The 19583-nt window shown below is 29.7% G+C and overlaps 1 long non-coding RNA gene across 1 annotated transcript in view; it reads right to left on the bottom strand.

The window, feature by feature from the left end:
* Positions 1-312: 312 nt before the first annotated feature.
* The window catches only part of LOC129226506 (uncharacterized), a 157889-nt gene continuing 138618 nt past the window's right edge, over positions 313-19583 (bottom strand). Inside the window, exon 5 of the long non-coding RNA XR_008580790.1 lies at positions 313-587. This is a non-coding gene — a long non-coding RNA (uncharacterized LOC129226506). The remainder of the gene's footprint in view (positions 588-19583) is intronic.

The raw sequence follows: 19583 nt of genomic DNA, 5'->3' as shown, positions 1-19583 counted from the left end.
CATAAAACGACACATTAAAAATATTTCCACAAAAACATTCTTGACACGAAATAATATAAAAAGACTTTCAACGAAATGAATATAGGTATGACTTGAACATACTTATATTCATTTCGACAATATGTATATAAAATCACAATATTAATATTAAAAAATGAATGTTACACTTTTCAATAAATTTTCAGTCAACGAGTTCAAAACTGTACACAAATTAGTTGGCCACTAAAATCTTTACCTTATAAAGTGATTCAGCATATAAAATAAAATCACCAACAATTGTTTTCAAAAATAATTTTAATTTTTTTCCTTAGTTGCAACTTGGGTTATTGAACAACATTTATAATATCTTTTTAAAATATCTCAAGAGTCTGATTTCATTAATAAGGAATTTCTTGCAAAATCTAGATAAATTAGTAAAAGTTCTTTCAATTTCTATGTATTCATTTTTCCCGAAGCCTAAAATTTGTTTTTTCATAATATAGTTCTTCTTACATTTCAATCACAAATCTATTTCTTAACTTTTCAATTTCTTACAATAGAAATAGACTTCATCTGGGAAACTTTGATGCACGACTATCAGTCATGACCTAAAATGCAAATAGCATTTTTAGAGGTTTTGAAATAAGTCATATTTTGTTATACAGAAAAAAGTGAAAAGCATATAATTAGTATGATTAATATTCATTAATGACAAGTGAACAGCATACTTAATTTTTGATTATAAACATATAACGCGTAGGCAAAACATTCATCATTTACATGTAATAAATGTACTAAACAATAATCAATATGCATAATGTTCACTATCAAAACATAATACGTTGGTTGAACATTCATTACTTAAAAAGATAGAATAAATACTTCACATAACAATCGACACTAATGTGACTTTGCGATACAACATGTATTATTAAAATATTCAGTAATAGCACAAAAACAACCAATTTTACACCAGAAAGTTGAAATACACTTAAAAAATCTAAACATGAAAATGATACAAAGAAAGTTATAAAATTAAGCCTAAGTTGCAACGAAAAATTTTCAACTTGCTGTGTCATTGCAATTATTATAATAGTAAAATCATAAATATTTCAATCAGATTTTGACCCAAATGTTGCTTCGAGCTAAGGGGGGGGGGTTGGTAAGCAGAACTGCTTCCATTCCTACTCCCTAATTTTCCCTCTATTAGTAAGATGTCTGTTTCATTCTTTCTAAAAAACCATAAACGCCATAGAATGGCAATCCTGCTGATATTTGATTTTTTTTTTTTTTTTCGCTTTGGTACACAGTTACGCGTATAAATTTTATGTGTAATGATGAAGCTTTATATACAAAAGAATAATCAGTATTTTAGCATCGGCAGCTTTAACCAATTGGTGCATATACAGTTTTATAATTAAATAGTAATTGTTTTTCTCTTTCATAAAAGTTGAAAAAAAAAAAAAAAAAACTGGTGTTCGATATGCATGCCAGAAAGATGTTAAAAGTAATCTTTCACGAAAAGTTTTAATAAACTTAACTGTTTTCGAAACCGATTTATGAATTTAGTTACAGGATTACTAAAGATATATTTTCGCTTTGTTTTTTAAAAATAACTAATATTTTAACTTGAATGTTGTTTTCTTTCCTTGTAATTCACAGATCCCATGTACAATAGTAAAAGAATTATTCAGCAAAGTTTTAATTTAAATCTAATTACTTTTGATAGTGGTAAGGGTTTTTTTTTTTTTTTTTCAGTTAGCTAATTTCTGCTTTCTGACACTGCAGACAAGAATTGTCCTCAATACTGAAGAGATAGGAAAATTTTCAAAAGTTAATACGTTATTCATTAAATGTTTTTGTTTACTCATTTATTTATTTATTCTTAGCCACCAGTTTGTTTTGTAAAATGAGATCCTTACACAAAATAATAGTAAATTAATAAATAAAAACACTTTAGGAAAAGTTTAGTGTTTTAGATGTTGGATGTTATCCACTGCCCGATATTCCATGCAACTGACACACTTGTCCCAGTTAAAAATGTTTTGTATATTACCCCTTTTGCTGGTGGCCAACTTCACACAGCTCACAAATAGAAAAAAAAAAATATATGGAAACGAACTGGATACTTAAATTTTTTTTTTTATAAAATTGGGCTCATCATATCGGGTAGCGTAACATCGGAGTAATAATTTTCAATGCTGAAAGCAAATTGTAAAAAGCAATAACTTAGCCCTACCCCTTTAACAACTTTATATATTTTTATTGATTTTTAACACCTTTTAAAATATATTTTTTATGTATACTTTATTATTTAAAATTTAAATTCGTACAACTTTTATTTTCAATAGCAAATTAATACTTGTGAATATGCAATGTAAAATTTCAACAAAGTAAACAAAAAAAAACAGAAGCTGAATTTTTAATTAAATTGAACACTAACTTGTTATGATTACAGCAATGACAATTCTCATAAAAAAAAAAGTTTTCTTACAATTTTGACAGTTTTGATGTTTAATATTTTGCTGATAACAAATTTATTTACTTATAAATAACAGTTGATCTGAGAATTAGAAGCCAAAGTTTAGTTTCAAAGAACGTACATGTTTCAGATTTCCCCCGCCCCCCCCCTTTTTTGTTTTGTTTCACCTTGGGACAAGGCTTAGTTAGAAACCAAGTTTCTAGTGTGATAAGGAACTATTGGGTATTTGTTGCAGTAAAATTATTTTAACAAAAATTAATTTTATGCCTTATCGAATATTTTTAATAATTCGCTCTATTTTTAAAATGTACTTTGATACTTATAGCTGAGCATGACAATAGTGTTTTAATATTTTTAAATCTTCCTTCTCTTTTTGTACGATTTAATACAGCTTATTACTTTATTTTATTCATATCATTTAATTATATGTTTTAAATTTATTATTACAACTATTATCTTTATTTGGGGGGAAAAAAATTTTTATGCCTGCTTCCATGAATTCAGTGCCCACCAAACACTCAAACCTCATTTTAAATGCCAGGCTGGCGATCATGTGATTCCAACCAGTTTTTAAAATTTACAAAAATCTAGGTAGTAGTACCATGCACACATAAACATGAATAAGTAAATGTTAAAATTTGAAAAGAGAGCTCATTTTTAAACGAAAAAAAATATTGATTTGTAGGTAAAGAATAATGGCGAACGGCAATTAAAGTACATACACATAAAGGTTTTTTTTTTTGTCAAAAAATAAAATACAAAATTTGAAAAGATCGTAGCAGATTACCTGTTTACTATTTTATGTTTTAGTACAAAATTAAAAACATTTTAGTTATAAGATGAAATAACAATTCTACACAATAAAACTAGGAATAAATAAAAATAATGGAAATTTTATTTGAAACTTGAGTCAAATATTGCTAGTACTTCAGTAAAAATAATAATAAAGCAAATACACGATGAGTTTGAAGTAGAAACAATTGAATAAAAGCACTAAGTTAAGAAATATTTAACATAGATAAGCGATATTTGTGGTCGAAATAAATTAACCAAGTTAAGCTTAACAAGTGAATGAAAAATTCAGAATAAAATCAAATTAAAATAATAATAATAATAATATATTAATAATTGCTTGATCGGTAAGCACAATCCCGCAACTTGAATGATAGTGTTGATACAAAATACTATTCAAACGTTACCTAAACATCACAAAATAAATCATTTTTTAAAAAATTCTCTCTTTTTTTAAATTTAAATAACATTAAGAAGAAAAATCGGTAAATTGCTACGACATAATACAACTTAATTAACTCAGTGAAGTATTTACGAAACGTTTCAGATCATTGGAAAAGAACAGGAATAACAAAGAAAGTAAGAATAAATGAAAGAAATCAAATCAAATCCGGACAATAAATTTTGATAATTTATCAGAGAGCAATTTAATATTTAAAAAAAAAAGTTAATCAAAAAATTTAAAAAATATCATTGCAATAGTTTTTTTTAACTACTTTGTCTGAAAAAAATTAATAAATAAAAATAAATGTAAAAAATAAAAGAATAATAATAATAATAATAACAATTTCAATAAATAAAAAATGATTCATAACTTAACATCACGTTTGCAGTTTTATGAAGCAAAATTTTAGCTGCATAAAAGAAGCTATCAAATGCTGCAAGATTTAAAAGCAACAAAAATTTTAAAGTTCAAAAAGGAAATAAGGCCTCAAAATAGAAAATACTTTTATGATATTAAATAAACAATTTTCATTTTGAAAAAAAAAAAAAATAAATAAATAAACACACACACACACAGTGTACTATTATTGTTTGTACTATAAAAGTTCTAGCTTTCTCTCCTTCAAAGAATTAGAATATAAATCACAAACAGAAGAAAATGTAAACTTTTTCAATAGACAAAGTTTGATTTTAAAAAGAAATGAGGTATCATGAAATGAATTTAAAAAATGGTTCAGAGGTTTTTAATGTGTTTATCGAGATTATACAGATTTCTTTCATAAATCTCCCCCCCCCACCCCCTCCTCTCCAAAAAAAAGCATAATGGGCATCAGAAAAACAATGTTACTTCAACTATATTTTGATGATTTTGAAATGATATGGCAGAATTTTATCCATGTACAGGTAAATAAATTTTAGAACAGATTTTATTTAAGGAATAAATGCATTAAAAAAAGGAAAAAAAAGTTACACAAGTTTGACGAAATTCAGTTTTAAAAACATCTGCTTCATACTTTTCCATTTTATTTCATTTTGATTAAGGGGGTCCGGGACACAAAAATCGTCAAATTTTGCAATTTTCTTTTATCATGTGAAAAATTACTCCGTGTTTTTCTGCTTAAAAGGACGTTTGAATCTTGTTTCTATCTTAAATAGAACGAAAGATATAATTATTTATGTTTCATGCACCTAACTAATGTGTATTGAACTTTAAAACTTTAAACGCGTTTTTCTCCATGATGCAATTTTTCCCGATTTCTTACATTCGAACTCTTATAAGTCAGGAACCGATAAAGATAAAGTAATGAAACTTGGAGCATATATTTTTCAAAGAGTTAACTTTAAATTTTATTCGGCGAATTAAAAAAAAACTTTTACTGCAAAAATTATGATTAAAAAAAAAGTATCTTTGAATTTTTCGAAATTTTTCTTCAAATATTTTTAATTTTTTATTGAATTAATATTTTTAAAATCGCCGAATAAAAATTAAAACTTAGATATTTGTGCGTAATTCATTTAAAAAAATTGAAAATTGATCAAGAATATTTTGAGTTATAGCAATTTAAAGCAACCCCATTTTTTAAAAAAAACTAATTAAATTTTAATAAAAAAATTTTCGTTCATATTTATGTTATGATTTTGCTTATTAACTAAATGGTGAATCAGTGCAAAAAATTTCAAAACTCTAAAGTGTATAATAAAAAAAAATTTCAAAATGTGTCCCGAACCCCCTTAAAATGTCAAAAAGTGTTGTTGGCATTTAAAATAAGAAACAGTCTGATGAAAGCAAGTTCAGAATTTAAGAAAAAAAAAAACAAAAAACACGTTTTCAAGAGAAGCTCATAATGAAAGTTTCTCCATTCAAAAATACCCTACATTTCTAGTTTTTTTTTTTTTTTTTAATACAGTTTTCTATGAAGAAAAAAAAAGAAAAAGTTTATTATGAAGAAAAAAGAAAAAGTTTATTATCAAGAAAAAGAAAGAAAGAAAAAGTTCATTATGAAGAAAAAAGGAAGAAAGAGAAAGACTTCAAAAATATGTTTTATGGGGAGGGGGGGAACAGTACCATTTGAGTTTTGCGTGAAAATACATATTAAAACAAGAAAAATTATAATTACTACCAACATATTGTATCATGGCCTAGTTAATTATGCCTTCTTTCATAAGCGCAGCTAGTAATTTACCTTAAGTTACCAGAGCAAAAGCTGTGTTATAAAAATTTGAGCAAGCAAATTGCATTCATTCAATAACGGATTAAAAATAAATAAATAAAATAAAAATAAATTATCGTTTATTCATTGTCTCTGCTCGTGTATAAGTCGTCTTGCACAATTTATTAGACGAGAAAAAAATTAAATTTTTGCTTATAATTCGAATTATGTTTTCCCAAAGAAATTTCTCAACCATCTGTTTTTATGAATATTCAGATTTCAAACAGAGAGAGAGAAAGAACATATTTTGACACATTTCAGAGATTAATTTTAAACTTTAAATGAAAGCAACCTAATTCTCAAAATTTGCAAACTGTTTATAATAACTGGTTGTCATTAAAAAAAACTTCATTGGCAATTTGGAAATCTTATATAAAAATACACCCGTCTATAATATGAACCCATCTTTTCAACTTCCAAACTTTATTAAAATGCCTCGACTTATGCATGATAGACATACGATATTTATTTATTCATTTATTTATTTATTTATTTATGGCACTCCTTTAAACATATAAACAAAGAAAAATGAAATCAAGAAACAAATGCAAAGTTTAAAGTATATTCAATATTTTTACTTTTGCAGATTTGTTTTCAAAATTACTCAAATTGTTGACAATATTTCTAAACATATTCTGAAATTAATATTTTTACTCTTTTAAAAGAGAAAAAATTCATCTTTTTTTAAAACTATTTTTCAGTTTCTTTGATAGTCTAATTATTAAGCGAATGGCTAAAAGGACTAATAATTACGCAATAACATTTTACGATAATAATGTTTAGACAATTAAAACACTAAACCGCACAGAATAAAATAAATTCCTATCCAATGTTATATTAAATAAGTGATCAAATGCATTCGATATTTAATCACTTGTTTAAGATAACATTTTTTTTTTAATATAAAGAAAAATTTATGTCAGTGCTCTTTACATACATCCTGTCGTCAAATATTAACATTTCTCTCCCGTCATCTAACAAGTTTCTTAATTCAAAACATGTGGTAATTACGTTCCAGCGGCGAGTGTCTATGGCTGGTAGGAGTGAAACGCAACTAACGAACAATTAATCCCCTTTCCATTAAAGCGCCGTTCATTCTGAAATCTAAACAACTCCCGTTGTCCCACTTAAGTCTTGCCGTGACCTAATTTCTGCGAAAGGTGTGAACATCGTTTTTAATTTCTCTGTTTTTCTAACATAATTTACCAGCCCTCCTCCTCTCCCCGTACTCCTCCTCTCCATCCTTCTCTCTCGGAGCGCGGAAAGCAGCGGCGTCCTTTCCAGCAGCGCCCTCTGTGCTCCGTCGGCGGAAACAATCGTCAACGCCAGATCATTGACTCGCTTTTAATCTACGTGCCTGTTTCTAATGACGCAGCTCGATCGAGGCCGGGCCCATAATTAGGAGGCATTCGAGTCGTTATTTGAAGAGCGGGAGTTTTCGTTTTCTCGATAAACTGAAAGCGAATTTCTCTGATTCGGGGATAATGCTGAGACTCAGAATGAGTTTAACATATTACTCCACGAGAAAAAAAAACAACAACGTTAAAAAATCATATTTGACAATATATATATATATACTATATATATATATATATATATATATATATATATATATATATATATATATATATATATATATATATATATATAAATTTGAATTTTTGGCATCTTGAATTCAAATTATGTTTTTCGCAATTTCGCAATCACGATTGCACGATTCGCAATTGGTACACACGTGTGTGTACCAATGCGCGCGTGTGTTTGTGTAGGCGCATGTGTGTGGGTACATGTGTATGTGTGTATGTATGCATGTGTGTGCGTGTTGTGTATGCAGTGCTGTGTGTGTACCTGCGAGTGTGTGTAGGCGTTCGTGTGTGCGTGTGTATGTAGGCATATGTGTTTGTGTGCAGGGATGAGTGTGTGTGTGTGTGTGTGTGTGTGTAGGAGTGTGTTTTTGTGTCTGTGCGCAGGCATGAGTGTGTGTATGTGTGTGTAGGTGTGTGAGTGTATGCGTGTGTGTGTAGGATATGGCGCAACCTGGAGACGGTTTTCGCTAGAGGAGCAGCATCGTGAGGAGCCGGTGGACGGTGTTGCTGCGGAGGGTGCTGGCGGGAAAATAAAATGATAACACATCAAAACGGTCAAGTGAGAACAATAAGCAATCGTGATTGCTCAAAAACTGCGAGCACATGTTTGAGGGTTACAAGCACCGAACTCAACTTTTTGAGACGGGACAAATTCTCAATTTGCCGCATAATTAAATGTAAGCATGCACACATACCTGCATCTAATGAGAAGACACACTACATAAGGAATTAATTCGAAAGCAAGTATGGGAATGTGGGACAATGTGAAATGGTGAAACTTTTATTCAGTATTTAAGGCTACCGGTCTGGTGCTATTTTTACTGAAAATTAGCACATGTAGTTTATTCCAGTCCGGAAAAATTTACTGAGCAGATTAGTGTACAAGCAATTTTTAAAAATTGATACTCAAATTGTGATATTTTGTTGCAGGTCAAAAATTATTTTTGTTATTGAAAAATAATAAAAATCGTGCTATTAACATTCAACTAATATTCGGTGAAGTATTTATTTAGTTAATATTAAACTTATTTGTATTTTAAATATTTTGCAGTTAGTTAATTGCATGCGGAGCAAAATAGATAAAGCAAAGTGAAATATTTTATTTCCTTTATATAATCAATTACTTATTAAATTTAAATTACTTACATATTCATTTATTAATTAATTCATTTACATTGCTTCATTAAAGAAATCATTTATTTATTAATTCATTTATTTTCTTGGTCATTAACTACCTTGTTCACACATTTATTTTTCTCAAATATTAAATTATTAATTCATTTATTTAGTCGTTTATTGTTTCATTATCTTTGCATCATTTCATTTATCCTTTTATTTAACTATTTTTTTTATCAAAAAAATAATTTTTAAATCGAATAGAAAATATTTCAAATGAAAAATATTTTATTTTTCACTTTGCTCCATAAAAAAAGGGAAATTTTCTACTTTTTTTTTTTTTTTTTGAAGGTACAAATTTACTGCAAAAAAATAATGTTTTAGTGCAAGTTCTATTTCAACATAAATAGTTCTTTCTTTATATACTGTAACTTTCAAAACGAATTTAACTATTTAACTCGACTCACATTCCCCTAAACATGGTGAGAAAAACATATGAAAACGCTTTTAAACTGATGACATGAAGAAGAAAATCTGTATTGTCTGAAAAGTTTCAAAACTAAAATTCATTCATCTGTACCTGCTCAAACTCAGCTTCGAAATGATTTTTTGAACTTTATTTACAATTAACTTCATAGTAACAATTATTCATTTTTGCTGTTGGCAACGAGTAATAAGCATTTACCAATGGCAGGGCAAATATAATTAAAAAAAAAAAAAAAAAAAGAATGCAATATTACAAAACCAACTTTTTTGAATTCTCAGGCAAAATTTTCCGAAAAAGGAAAATTTTGGGGATCACATTGACAGGGGTACAAGGAACCCCTTTTAATGCAACAAGCTGTGAGCTTGTAGACGCAAAGATATTTGATAAAAGCTGTTGTTTACTCCTTACTTCTTAGTACCAAATTATTGGTATATTTTCACAACTAAATTAATCACCAAATCATTTAGTGTTGAGAATACTGCAAATAGAAAGAACTAAATGTGCTTGTTCTTACAACCTATGGTAGTATCGGTAGTATCCCAGAAAACACCCCGATGGGAGGTCTCGGGAGGTCGTCGTGACCTCCCAAAAATTTCCTAATTCAACAAATATTGTCTGACGATTGAAAATTTTTAAATGCTCGAATGTATCTTTTCATGAGATGTACTTATGGGTGCATGCCGGTATTTTATTATTCGCCAAAATCGGAAGTCGAATCGGAAAATTGAGAATTTCTGCTTTCCAAAAAATTTAAGTTCGGGGCTCCCTTAATTACCTTTTTACTGGATATGTGTCGCGAATTTTCCAGATATCCATTAAAAATAATTGAATAAGTCATGGTTTTTTGCAAAATTTAACTTATTTCAAATAAATTGTTTTAATAAAATATATGTATCGATTTTTTTTTATTGCGATTCATATTCTCTCGTTTTTAAGAGAAAAGAGAGAGAAAGAGGAAAAAGGGAAAATGTGCTGTGTTTTTTAGCCCAACACATTTTAATTCTTATTTTGAATGCTTCAAAAGTTCCCCAAAATTAGCTAGATTTAACTTAGTTCTTGGTGAAATACTCAACTTTATTAATAAAAGTGTATAAAAATTCTTTTACGCATTGCTAGTCACAAGACCTTTTAAAAGAATGAAGTTGCTTTTCACATTAAAAAAGAAAAAAAAAATAGTTTCAATTTTAAATATTTCTAGTTAAAGCAAAACTTTATGAAAACAAATATTATCAGAATCAAAAATTAGTATGAAAATATTATCATTACTTATTTAGTTAATATTAAAAGTACATTTTGATTTTAAATGTTTGATTTAATTTGTCAATTGCACGAGGGGAAAAGTGAAAGCCTTAAAGTGTAATAATATTCATTCAATTATTAATTCACTCAACATGGAGCTTACTGAAAATTCTCCGCATGCTTTTAGGTACAAGCTTACTTCCAGAAATGAAAAATAATCTTTCAATGCAAGTTGTATTATAAAATGCATTGATCTTAATTTATGCAGTGTACTTTTTAAAACAAATTGTCATTTTTTTCATTTTAGAAAAGTTAAGTTATCTTAACTATTTCTCTTTGGCTTCTATACATTCTTGCTAATACATGAAAGAAAAATAAAATCTAAAAAACTGAGGTGAATTTTCCTAATTATTATTATTTTTATATTACATTTTTTTAGAAAATAAAATGCTAGGTTTTCGAACGTAAATGCTGAAGTTAAATACGTAAATATCAAAATACGTAAGTAATGCACTACGTCAAACGCTCTTCCTGATGAAATTACATCTGAAGCAAATTTGTCAGTGAGATTGAAGTTTGCATGGAATTCAAATTTCCGTGTTGAGTTTAATGTATTATTGTTACTTTTTTAATTTATCAAAACTAAATTAAAATTTTGCTTAAATAAAATACAAATGGAACAAGAAGCGGAGATGTCCCGGCGAAGACCTTCAGACCACATAGAATTTTGTTCGAGTCAGATTCTTATACTTACACGTTATTGTAGGGGGACAGAACTCAGAAGCCCACTTTCAGAAAAGAGAGAGAGAGAGTGAGAGAACTTGTTAATTTAACTACTTAAATTGTTTTCGTCTTTTTCCGTCTTATCGATTTTTTTTCACAATGAATGGATCTAAATTTTAAGCTTTTATTTATTTACAATTCCTCAAAACAGTTTAATGTGAAGGATACAATATGGGTTGATTATAAAAACATTATTTCCGTGCGAAATTTGCATTTTAAACAAAGAAAATAAATAAAGTTAGAGGGAATAGAATATTTTTGGTTCCTGGAACAGAAACACTTTATAGGTACAGAATAATATTCAGGAAAGACGAAAAGTACGGTACCTACACGTTAAAACTACGTCAGGAATATAAATTTTGGGTTAAAACAAATAGAGCAAGTTCATCCAAAACTAAAACTGCTTCCTTTGCTTCACACCAACATATATTCTTTTGCATTCATTATTATTTTTTCTTACTGTTTTCATAACTTTTTTACTTACTGTTTGATTTGCAAATTATTTTAATTTGAGTTGACGTGTTGGTATAGGAAAAGCTCAAAAAAAAAAAAAAAAAAATAATAATAATTTGAATTTTTTCATCTTGAATTCAAATTATGTTTTTCGCAATCACGAGTGTGTGTGTGTGTGTGTGCAGGCGTGTGTGTTTGTGTGTGAGGAGGGTATGTATGTTTGTGTGTAGGGGTATGTGTATGTGTAGGCATGTGTGTTTGTGTCTGTGTGCTAGCATGCATTTATTGGTTTTATACTGTATTACTTTATAACTTGTATATACTTACGCATTCACAGTTTTAGTGCATTATGTATTACTATACAACACTACTCACGACGTAATAATCAAATGTACTTTTGGAACGGCGAACTCGCCAGCTATGTACCCATCGACTACTCTACTATCTTCTCTGCGTCATGTTTTATAGCATGAGTTTTTCGAATTGTTTTGTGCTTCTATGTCTGTTTGTCAATATGTACTGTAATTGTCTATGATCATGTTTGTTTGTATGTATGTGTGTGAATTGTTAAATGTTGTATTTTGAAATGTATATGTTGAATGTTTAAAATAAAGCTCCGGGGGTCCTAAACTGGTTAAATCACTTAGGGATAGGTACAGTGGGCCCCCGGAGAGTGAAGTGAAGTGTGTGCTAGCATGAGTGATGGTAGTTGTGTGTATGAGTGTTTGTGTGCGTGGGGGCGGGGTATGTGTATGTGTGTGTAGGCATATGTATTTGTGTCTGTGTGCAGGCATGAATGTGTGGGTAGTTGTGTGTATGTGTAGGTGTCTGTATGTATGCGTGTGTGTGTATGTGTTTGTGTGTAGGTGTATGTGTATGTGTGTGTGTAGTTGTGTATGTATACGCCTGTGTGTTGCATATGGAAGCAACTTGGAGACGGTTTTCGCTATAGGAGCAGCATAGTGAGGAGCCGGTCGACGGTGATGCTGCAGAGGGTGCTGGCGGGAAAATAAAATTATAGGACATCAAAACAGTCAAATGAAAGCAATAAGCAATCGTGATTGCTCAATACTGTTCTAATCAAACAGTAAATTAAAAAGTTATGGTAAAAAAAGGTCACGTTAATGACTCTACATAGATGTCAAAAATACCGTGAAATGACCCTAATACGACAACAAGCTAAGATAAACATTGGGGTCAAAATTGAAAGGAAAAACAATTTTTAAAACAGGTGGGAAACAAGTTGATAATTTTACTATAATTGGTTAGAGTTACATCAAATTCCTCTGTTTAACACTAAAATAATATTAAGTATTTAGTTTTTAAAAGAAAATTAGCACACATACTGATTTAGAGGGGGGGGGGGGAGGACACTTTTGTAGGAGAATAGAGATGGGATAGAGTGTAATAATAATAATGTGTAATAGAGGCACATATGCAAAGATGCAATTATGTGGAAAAGTGCATTTACAAAAACACAGTTTTATGGAGAATAGGCGATAGTAGAGAAGTTTCATAAGGGATATTTTAGTGGGTTATGTCAGTGGCGGATTTACAGATTTAGGGCCCCTTTGAAAAGAACGGAACTACGCAAAACTTTTTTCATGTGCCCTTTTTGGTGGACCCTATGTCGCAGGGGAATCTTGCAACTGTGACAGTTGCAACATAGTAAATTTATCACTGAATCACGTGATGCTAGCAAAAACTCAAACGAAAAAAAAAAGAGAAAAAAACGAAAAAAAAAAAGAAAAAAAAATCTAAAACATTTTGAGTCAAACTTTGTGTTGACAGCTGTTTTTTGTAACGTTTTATATCAAGGAATACCTCACAATATTCAGCACTTAAAAAGTGAAAAACTCTTTAAAAAATAAATAAGTAAGTAAAATAAGATAGTATTAACAATAAAAGTCTATTAATCATAGAGAAAAAAGTCTATTAGTTATGTATTCGCAGTGATACGTATAGGCAAGTATGATAAAATCTAAAATCTTTTTTCAAGGTTAGATGGTATTATTGTTTAAAGTAGATCGTTAATATTTTATCATCATTTACCTATCAGGATTTGAGCCACGGTTTAAATTCAAAATGATATTTATCCTCATCAAGGATGTATTTCTGACTGCGTTATTGAATATTTTAGTATTGCATGTTCATTATGCAACCAAGACTGATTGTTGAAACGATTTTGGGAATAAAATGACAAATATTGCTGTCAAAAATTGACTACGCTCAAATAGGTTTTTGATTTGTTTATCTTTTTGGATGGATGAATATCTATTTGCATGGTTCCTTTATTATTATTATTATTCTTGTTCGAGATATTTAACATGCACAACTCCACTCCGCATAATATCAGAAAAAAAAAGTTTTAAAAAAAGGGGAAGGAAAAGACATCACTGTTAGAAGGGGAGAAGGAAAAGAATGTCTTTGATTGGACGTAGACTTTGTATACACATACGAAGACTCGAATTTCAATCCAAGAAAATAGCATAACACGCATTTTGTTTATATATATATATATATATATATATATATATATATATATATATATATATATATATTGCATAAACCAAGGTTTTTACTTCTATAATTATCAGTTATCTTTATATATTAATAGGCCAACCGTTTTCTTTCGGTACCGATTTCTCCTCTGTTTGTGAACCGATTTCCTTCACTTTTTTTTGTTCAGTAGCTCTTGCCGAGTTTTAGTGTCATCAATAAAATTTTTATAAATCGAACGCTAATTAACGGAGATATTAATTAAAAACGCATTTTCGTCCTAAATGGCTCTTTCTACGCGAAAGGATGGACCAATTTTTTTGAATTTGATATGATTGGAAAGATCTTTAAAAAATACTCTTAACGAAGAAACTATCACAGCGCCCGAGATCCGATAACTTAAATCCACTAGAAAAAAAGTTATAAACGTTTTTTAGTTAGCGAAACTCAAAAATTTTAATTTTATCTCTTTTCCATTGTTAAAATTCATTGTTGGAAGCGTGAAATCTTAAGTTTTAATTCATTTTTTAAACCGCTTTTTCTACACGCATTCAAATGCATTGTAATGCTTCGAGCTTGGTATGGTTGCCAAGCTCGCGAAAAATACTTTGAAATACGTTCTACCCGGTTTTACCGCGCGAAAATGGAAACATGCTAAGATGACTCGAAAATGACCTGGAATCAATTAGAAGTTAGTGATAATTCATTTTTATTTGCTTTTTCACGCGACATAGTTAGCGTAAAGAAATTGCTGGATTGTGGTGTTACCATTTCTAGCTTGAACGTAAAGAAATGAAATACTTGCATTTGTTTTTATTATGGAGACTTTTTGGGTAACTACGGGCATTTAAAATATTTTCATTTTGATTATGTTTGCGCGATTTTAATATTTTAATAAATCATTTTCCGGAGTGAGGGAGGAATTTCAGTTCCGATAAAATTACCTTATGGGAAAACAAAAAAAAAAAAAAAAAAAAAAAAAAAAAACACACAGCTCCCAATAATACCTGCATTTGCTATCACGTCAAACATATCTCAAGTTGAAACCTTTGATAAAATTGGCGTAGTATTACGACTTCCAGTGCTTTTGCATGGACAGTTATATGTTGCCGCGAGTAGAATTCGTTCATTTGACTGTTGAAAATTTTATATTTCTAACGGCAACGGTCATGCCTACTTTTACAAAGAATATTGTTTGTACAGTTAAGTTTAACGTATTGAAGGAGTTTCGCGGTATCATTTCATTTAGGAAGACTTCCAAAATTATGAAATTGGCGAACTTTATCCATTGGTGTCAAATTTTTGGCACCAATGCCACGGCAAGAAATATATTTATTTTGCATTCGTAAAAAAAGAGTAGAAAAATGTCCATATAGAAATTAGTGTTGAGTTATGAATCTTAAGAACAAGTGATGACGGACCCTTTCATTAATTTGGAGAGTAGAGAAGCATTTGAAAAATATTTGTTGACGCCAACGTTATCACTTCTGAAATGCTTCCGAGGATATGGTAGCTCAAATTCAAGCTAATGCAGATGAAGAAAGTAATGAAAGCAAAGAAGATAACGACAAATGTGAAGAATTTGATGCTGAACATCTCTGCACATACTCGATGGCTTTTGATGTGCAGAAAAACTCCAAACCTTTTTTTTTTTTTTTTTTGAAGGTAGGGGTGCAAATGGCGATACGTTTCGGGCCATGAGTATTTCTCAAAGAACAATAACAGGGCCATTCCTCGGAAAACGGTTACTTCGTCCTGCACGTGACACCTCATACACTAAAAAAAAAAATACTATATCACATTAATGAACAAATTTTTTTCCGCTTAACAAATTAAATTTATGATTGATTTCTTAAGCAAAAAATTTTCGTCATTACTCTTTAAAATTATTGCATTTTAATGAAATATATGAACCTTCACGTGCGGGACAAAGGGTTGACTTTTTCGTGGAAGGGCGCAACACACGAAAGTGACAAGAAGGCAATTCAAAGAAAATTAACTCTCTGGTGCTGTACAGAAATTAAAAAAAAAAAAAAACAAAGCAAGTATGTTTCGAATTATATGATTTTTCTACGACCTCGTTTTTTGTGAGCACTTGTTTATAACGAGCAAATATCAGTGTCTCTTTGCGTTCGTTATAGGAGAGCTTCACTGGATATTCAGAATAAGAAGATTCACAATGTCAATATGTAGATGCGTGAAATTCAATATTTTGTTTACATTTTATGCAAATAATTTTACATTTTAACTCTAAGCTACAAATGTAAGACAATGAAACGTATACAATTAAAAAATAATTATAATAACAAAATAGTGCTTTATTTGGGGCAAATTTAATAATTAGCAAGCATTTGGAAAAAATTTTAATTTAACTTTTATAACTTGCATCATTTCATATAATTATTTTCATTCTTTTTGTAAAAATGCCAAAGCATTTTTCAATTGATTTTTTTTTTCAAAAAAAAAAAAAAACTGTCTCCAGTTTTTAAGTTCCAAAATTTAATTCCTAAACGGATTCAATCATCAACAAAACAACTATTCTTTTACAAAAAAAAAAAAAATATATATATTTTTAAGTTAAATAAATTGTGGTTTTAAAAGATAAAAATATTTTCACAAAATCTTGACAGCCAAGACTTCTCAAATTATTTTAATGAAAATTTAAATTTTTTTGCTAGTGTAGTTCCAAGAACTTTTTCATTGGGGGGGGGGGTTCATTTATTACTGAAGAATGCAGTAATTACTTTCACAAAAGGTTCCTTTATGTACTTCACCCCCCCCTATCACACTCGTTTTTTTCCTTTTTCGATTGTCTACATCTTATCCATATTGTGGTTATCTCACCCCGTGCGATGGTAGACCCACGTGATAAAAAAAATTCTTTTATTGCTTATTGTATGATTCGACTTGACTATATAATAAAAATATTCTTTGATTCAGGGTGACTACATTTTGATTTTCAGTTGTAAAAATATGATTTTAAAACTATTGTATGTATTGCAGAAATAACATGGACCCAGAAAATATTTTCATTTTCCCAACAGTTATTTTTTAAATTAATTTTTTAAACTGTCCGATTTTTCAAACAAGGCGTGATCTAGATGACGTCACAAATGATGCTTTTTGGCGCATCTTTCTACTGCATTTCCACGTTATGATAATCAAGAAACGAATTAATATTGCGCTCTACGCTTGCTATCAACCCTATCGTTGCCAGTGCACGTGAGTAAAGATGCGAATTAAATATTTTGTTCTGTGAATGGCAACATTGAATGGCATTTCATCATTGTGTTGTCCTACGACAGAAGTGTAAACAATGAAAACGCACCGATTAAAGTAATTTTTTTTAAATATTAAACTTAAGAAAATTATTTAAAAAATGGTCAGATCCTTTGTTTTTAAACATGCTCTTTCAGAAAAAATACTTTTAAAATTTTAAAAACGACCCCATTCAATTAAGCACTTGTTATAATGACTAATTTTATTAACAAGTGCTAACTTAATTATTGAACGCTTATGTTCCCGACAATCGAAATTCCGACAAAATCAAAAGAATATGTTTGGCGGCGTATTGGGATATGATACGAGAAAGGTTGATTTTCGATAATCGATTCTTTGCAAAACTGCTTGGAAGAAAGAGATAAATAAGCAATATTGTAATTTTGAGGGTAAATGAAACTCTACTTCGGAAGGCGACTAAAACGCCTACAATATCCATTAGCTTTAGCCATGACTGTTTCCAGTCCTGAAAGTATCCTTATTTTATACAGTTTTTTAACCTAGTATTTATTGCTTAAATATTTATTTTTTAAAAAGCATGTTTTACTTCAAAATGAAGTATTCCAAATGACAAAGGAGCAAATATAATACGGCTAGTAATTCTTCAGAAGCTACTATTTAACACTGACTTTTGAAAATCATGGATAAATCAGGGATACTTTTGAAATATTGAAAACTTCTGTTTTGGAAAGGGAGTTCTTAAACAGTGATCTTTCCTTAAGTCAAAAAAGTCCTTTAAGTTTTTTTTTAAGGACGCATGATTAAAAACACTACATTGAATAGGTTTTGAATACCTACCAACAACAAAGCTCTTGATATACTCTCGCGCATCTAAATAGTTTCAACTCACCTTTGTTTGGAAGAAGGGATACCCCCCCCCCTCCTTTTAAAACTAATGTTTTCCCTCCTTGTTGTTAGTATTTCCCTCACATGTTTTAGGGCAGGGCTGTCCAACTGTAAAGAGCCCACGGGCCAGAAATTCGGTCACTGATCACCTGGCGGGCCGCAGTTTGAAAAAGTTGAACAATAAATAACCTCTTACTTCTTATATTATAACAATTAATATTTGAATTATTAATTATGAAATAATGAAACAGAAGGATTACAAAACAATTTGCTTACATTTTAATGGGAAAACTGAGGCCCATCCGCGTTCTTTACAAGGGCAGGAATATCAACATCGATGCGGACCACACAATATGTGTTGACGGGCCGCCAGTTGGACAGCCTTGTTTTAGGGGCTCAAAAACTTAAAAAAAAAACTTTAAAGCCGTAATCTATTCCTTATTCCTTAGCAACGGCGCAGTCAAATTTTACCTTCTGGCAGTGGGGGGGGGGGGGGATTATGCGTAGAGAAATGTGGGGAAAAGTGAAACAGTTTAGATAACCAACCTTTTCCAGAATGAAAAAATAAATGGAAATTTGTTTCGAAAATTACAGTACACAAGAGGAGATGTAGGGGAGAAGTGGATACTGTGTGTGAGACAGGGAGAATAGTGAGAAAACCGCATTTTATTTTCTGTCTGGGTATTTACGGCCTGGTAAAAGTTTTGAAAAGTCAAGTTGACATACTGTGAACAATATTAATAAAAATGGTTGCTTTCAAGCACGGGAGACTGGGGATACTTGATCCCACTTTAGTTTTCAATTTCTTTTTTTTGCTGCAAATTATCAGATTTTACAAACTATTTGCGTGAACAATGGTAATTTTTTCCTCTATCTGAAAGTATTTTACTAACAATAAACGAATAAATAAATAATGAGAAAAATAAAAGAGTGAATAAATAAGAAAAAAGCGAATAGATTGAATAAATAAGTGAATTAGAATGAATGTAAATGAATTAATTAGTAAATGAATAGATAAAGATTCAATAAATGAATGAAAAGTAAACTACATGAACTACCACTTTTTCCTACGTGTACGTGAAGAATTGTAGAAAACATTTAAAATCAAGACATGATAAATGAATAGGTATTGCAAACATTAAATGAATAGGTATTGCATTGGATACCAGTAGATCTCAATTAGTACTTAAAATATTAATTGCAAAAAATGTATCATTTTATTTTAACAAAAAATATTTTCGATAAACCACTAAACGTTTCAATATGGGTATGAAATTTAGGAAACGATTTGAATAATATATTTTGATTTTTAGCATTTTTGGTTTTTTTTGGTCAATGTATTTCTTGACAGGAAAATAAATATTTTTTGAGAACATGATTAAAATATG

The sequence above is a fragment of the Uloborus diversus genome, chromosome 7 (genome assembly GCF_026930045.1).
Source record: "Uloborus diversus isolate 005 chromosome 7, Udiv.v.3.1, whole genome shotgun sequence".
Taxonomy (NCBI): Eukaryota; Metazoa; Arthropoda; class Arachnida; order Araneae; family Uloboridae; genus Uloborus; species Uloborus diversus.
The sequence above is the reverse complement of the archived record's forward strand: the minus strand, read 5'-3'. Positions and strand labels throughout refer to the sequence as shown.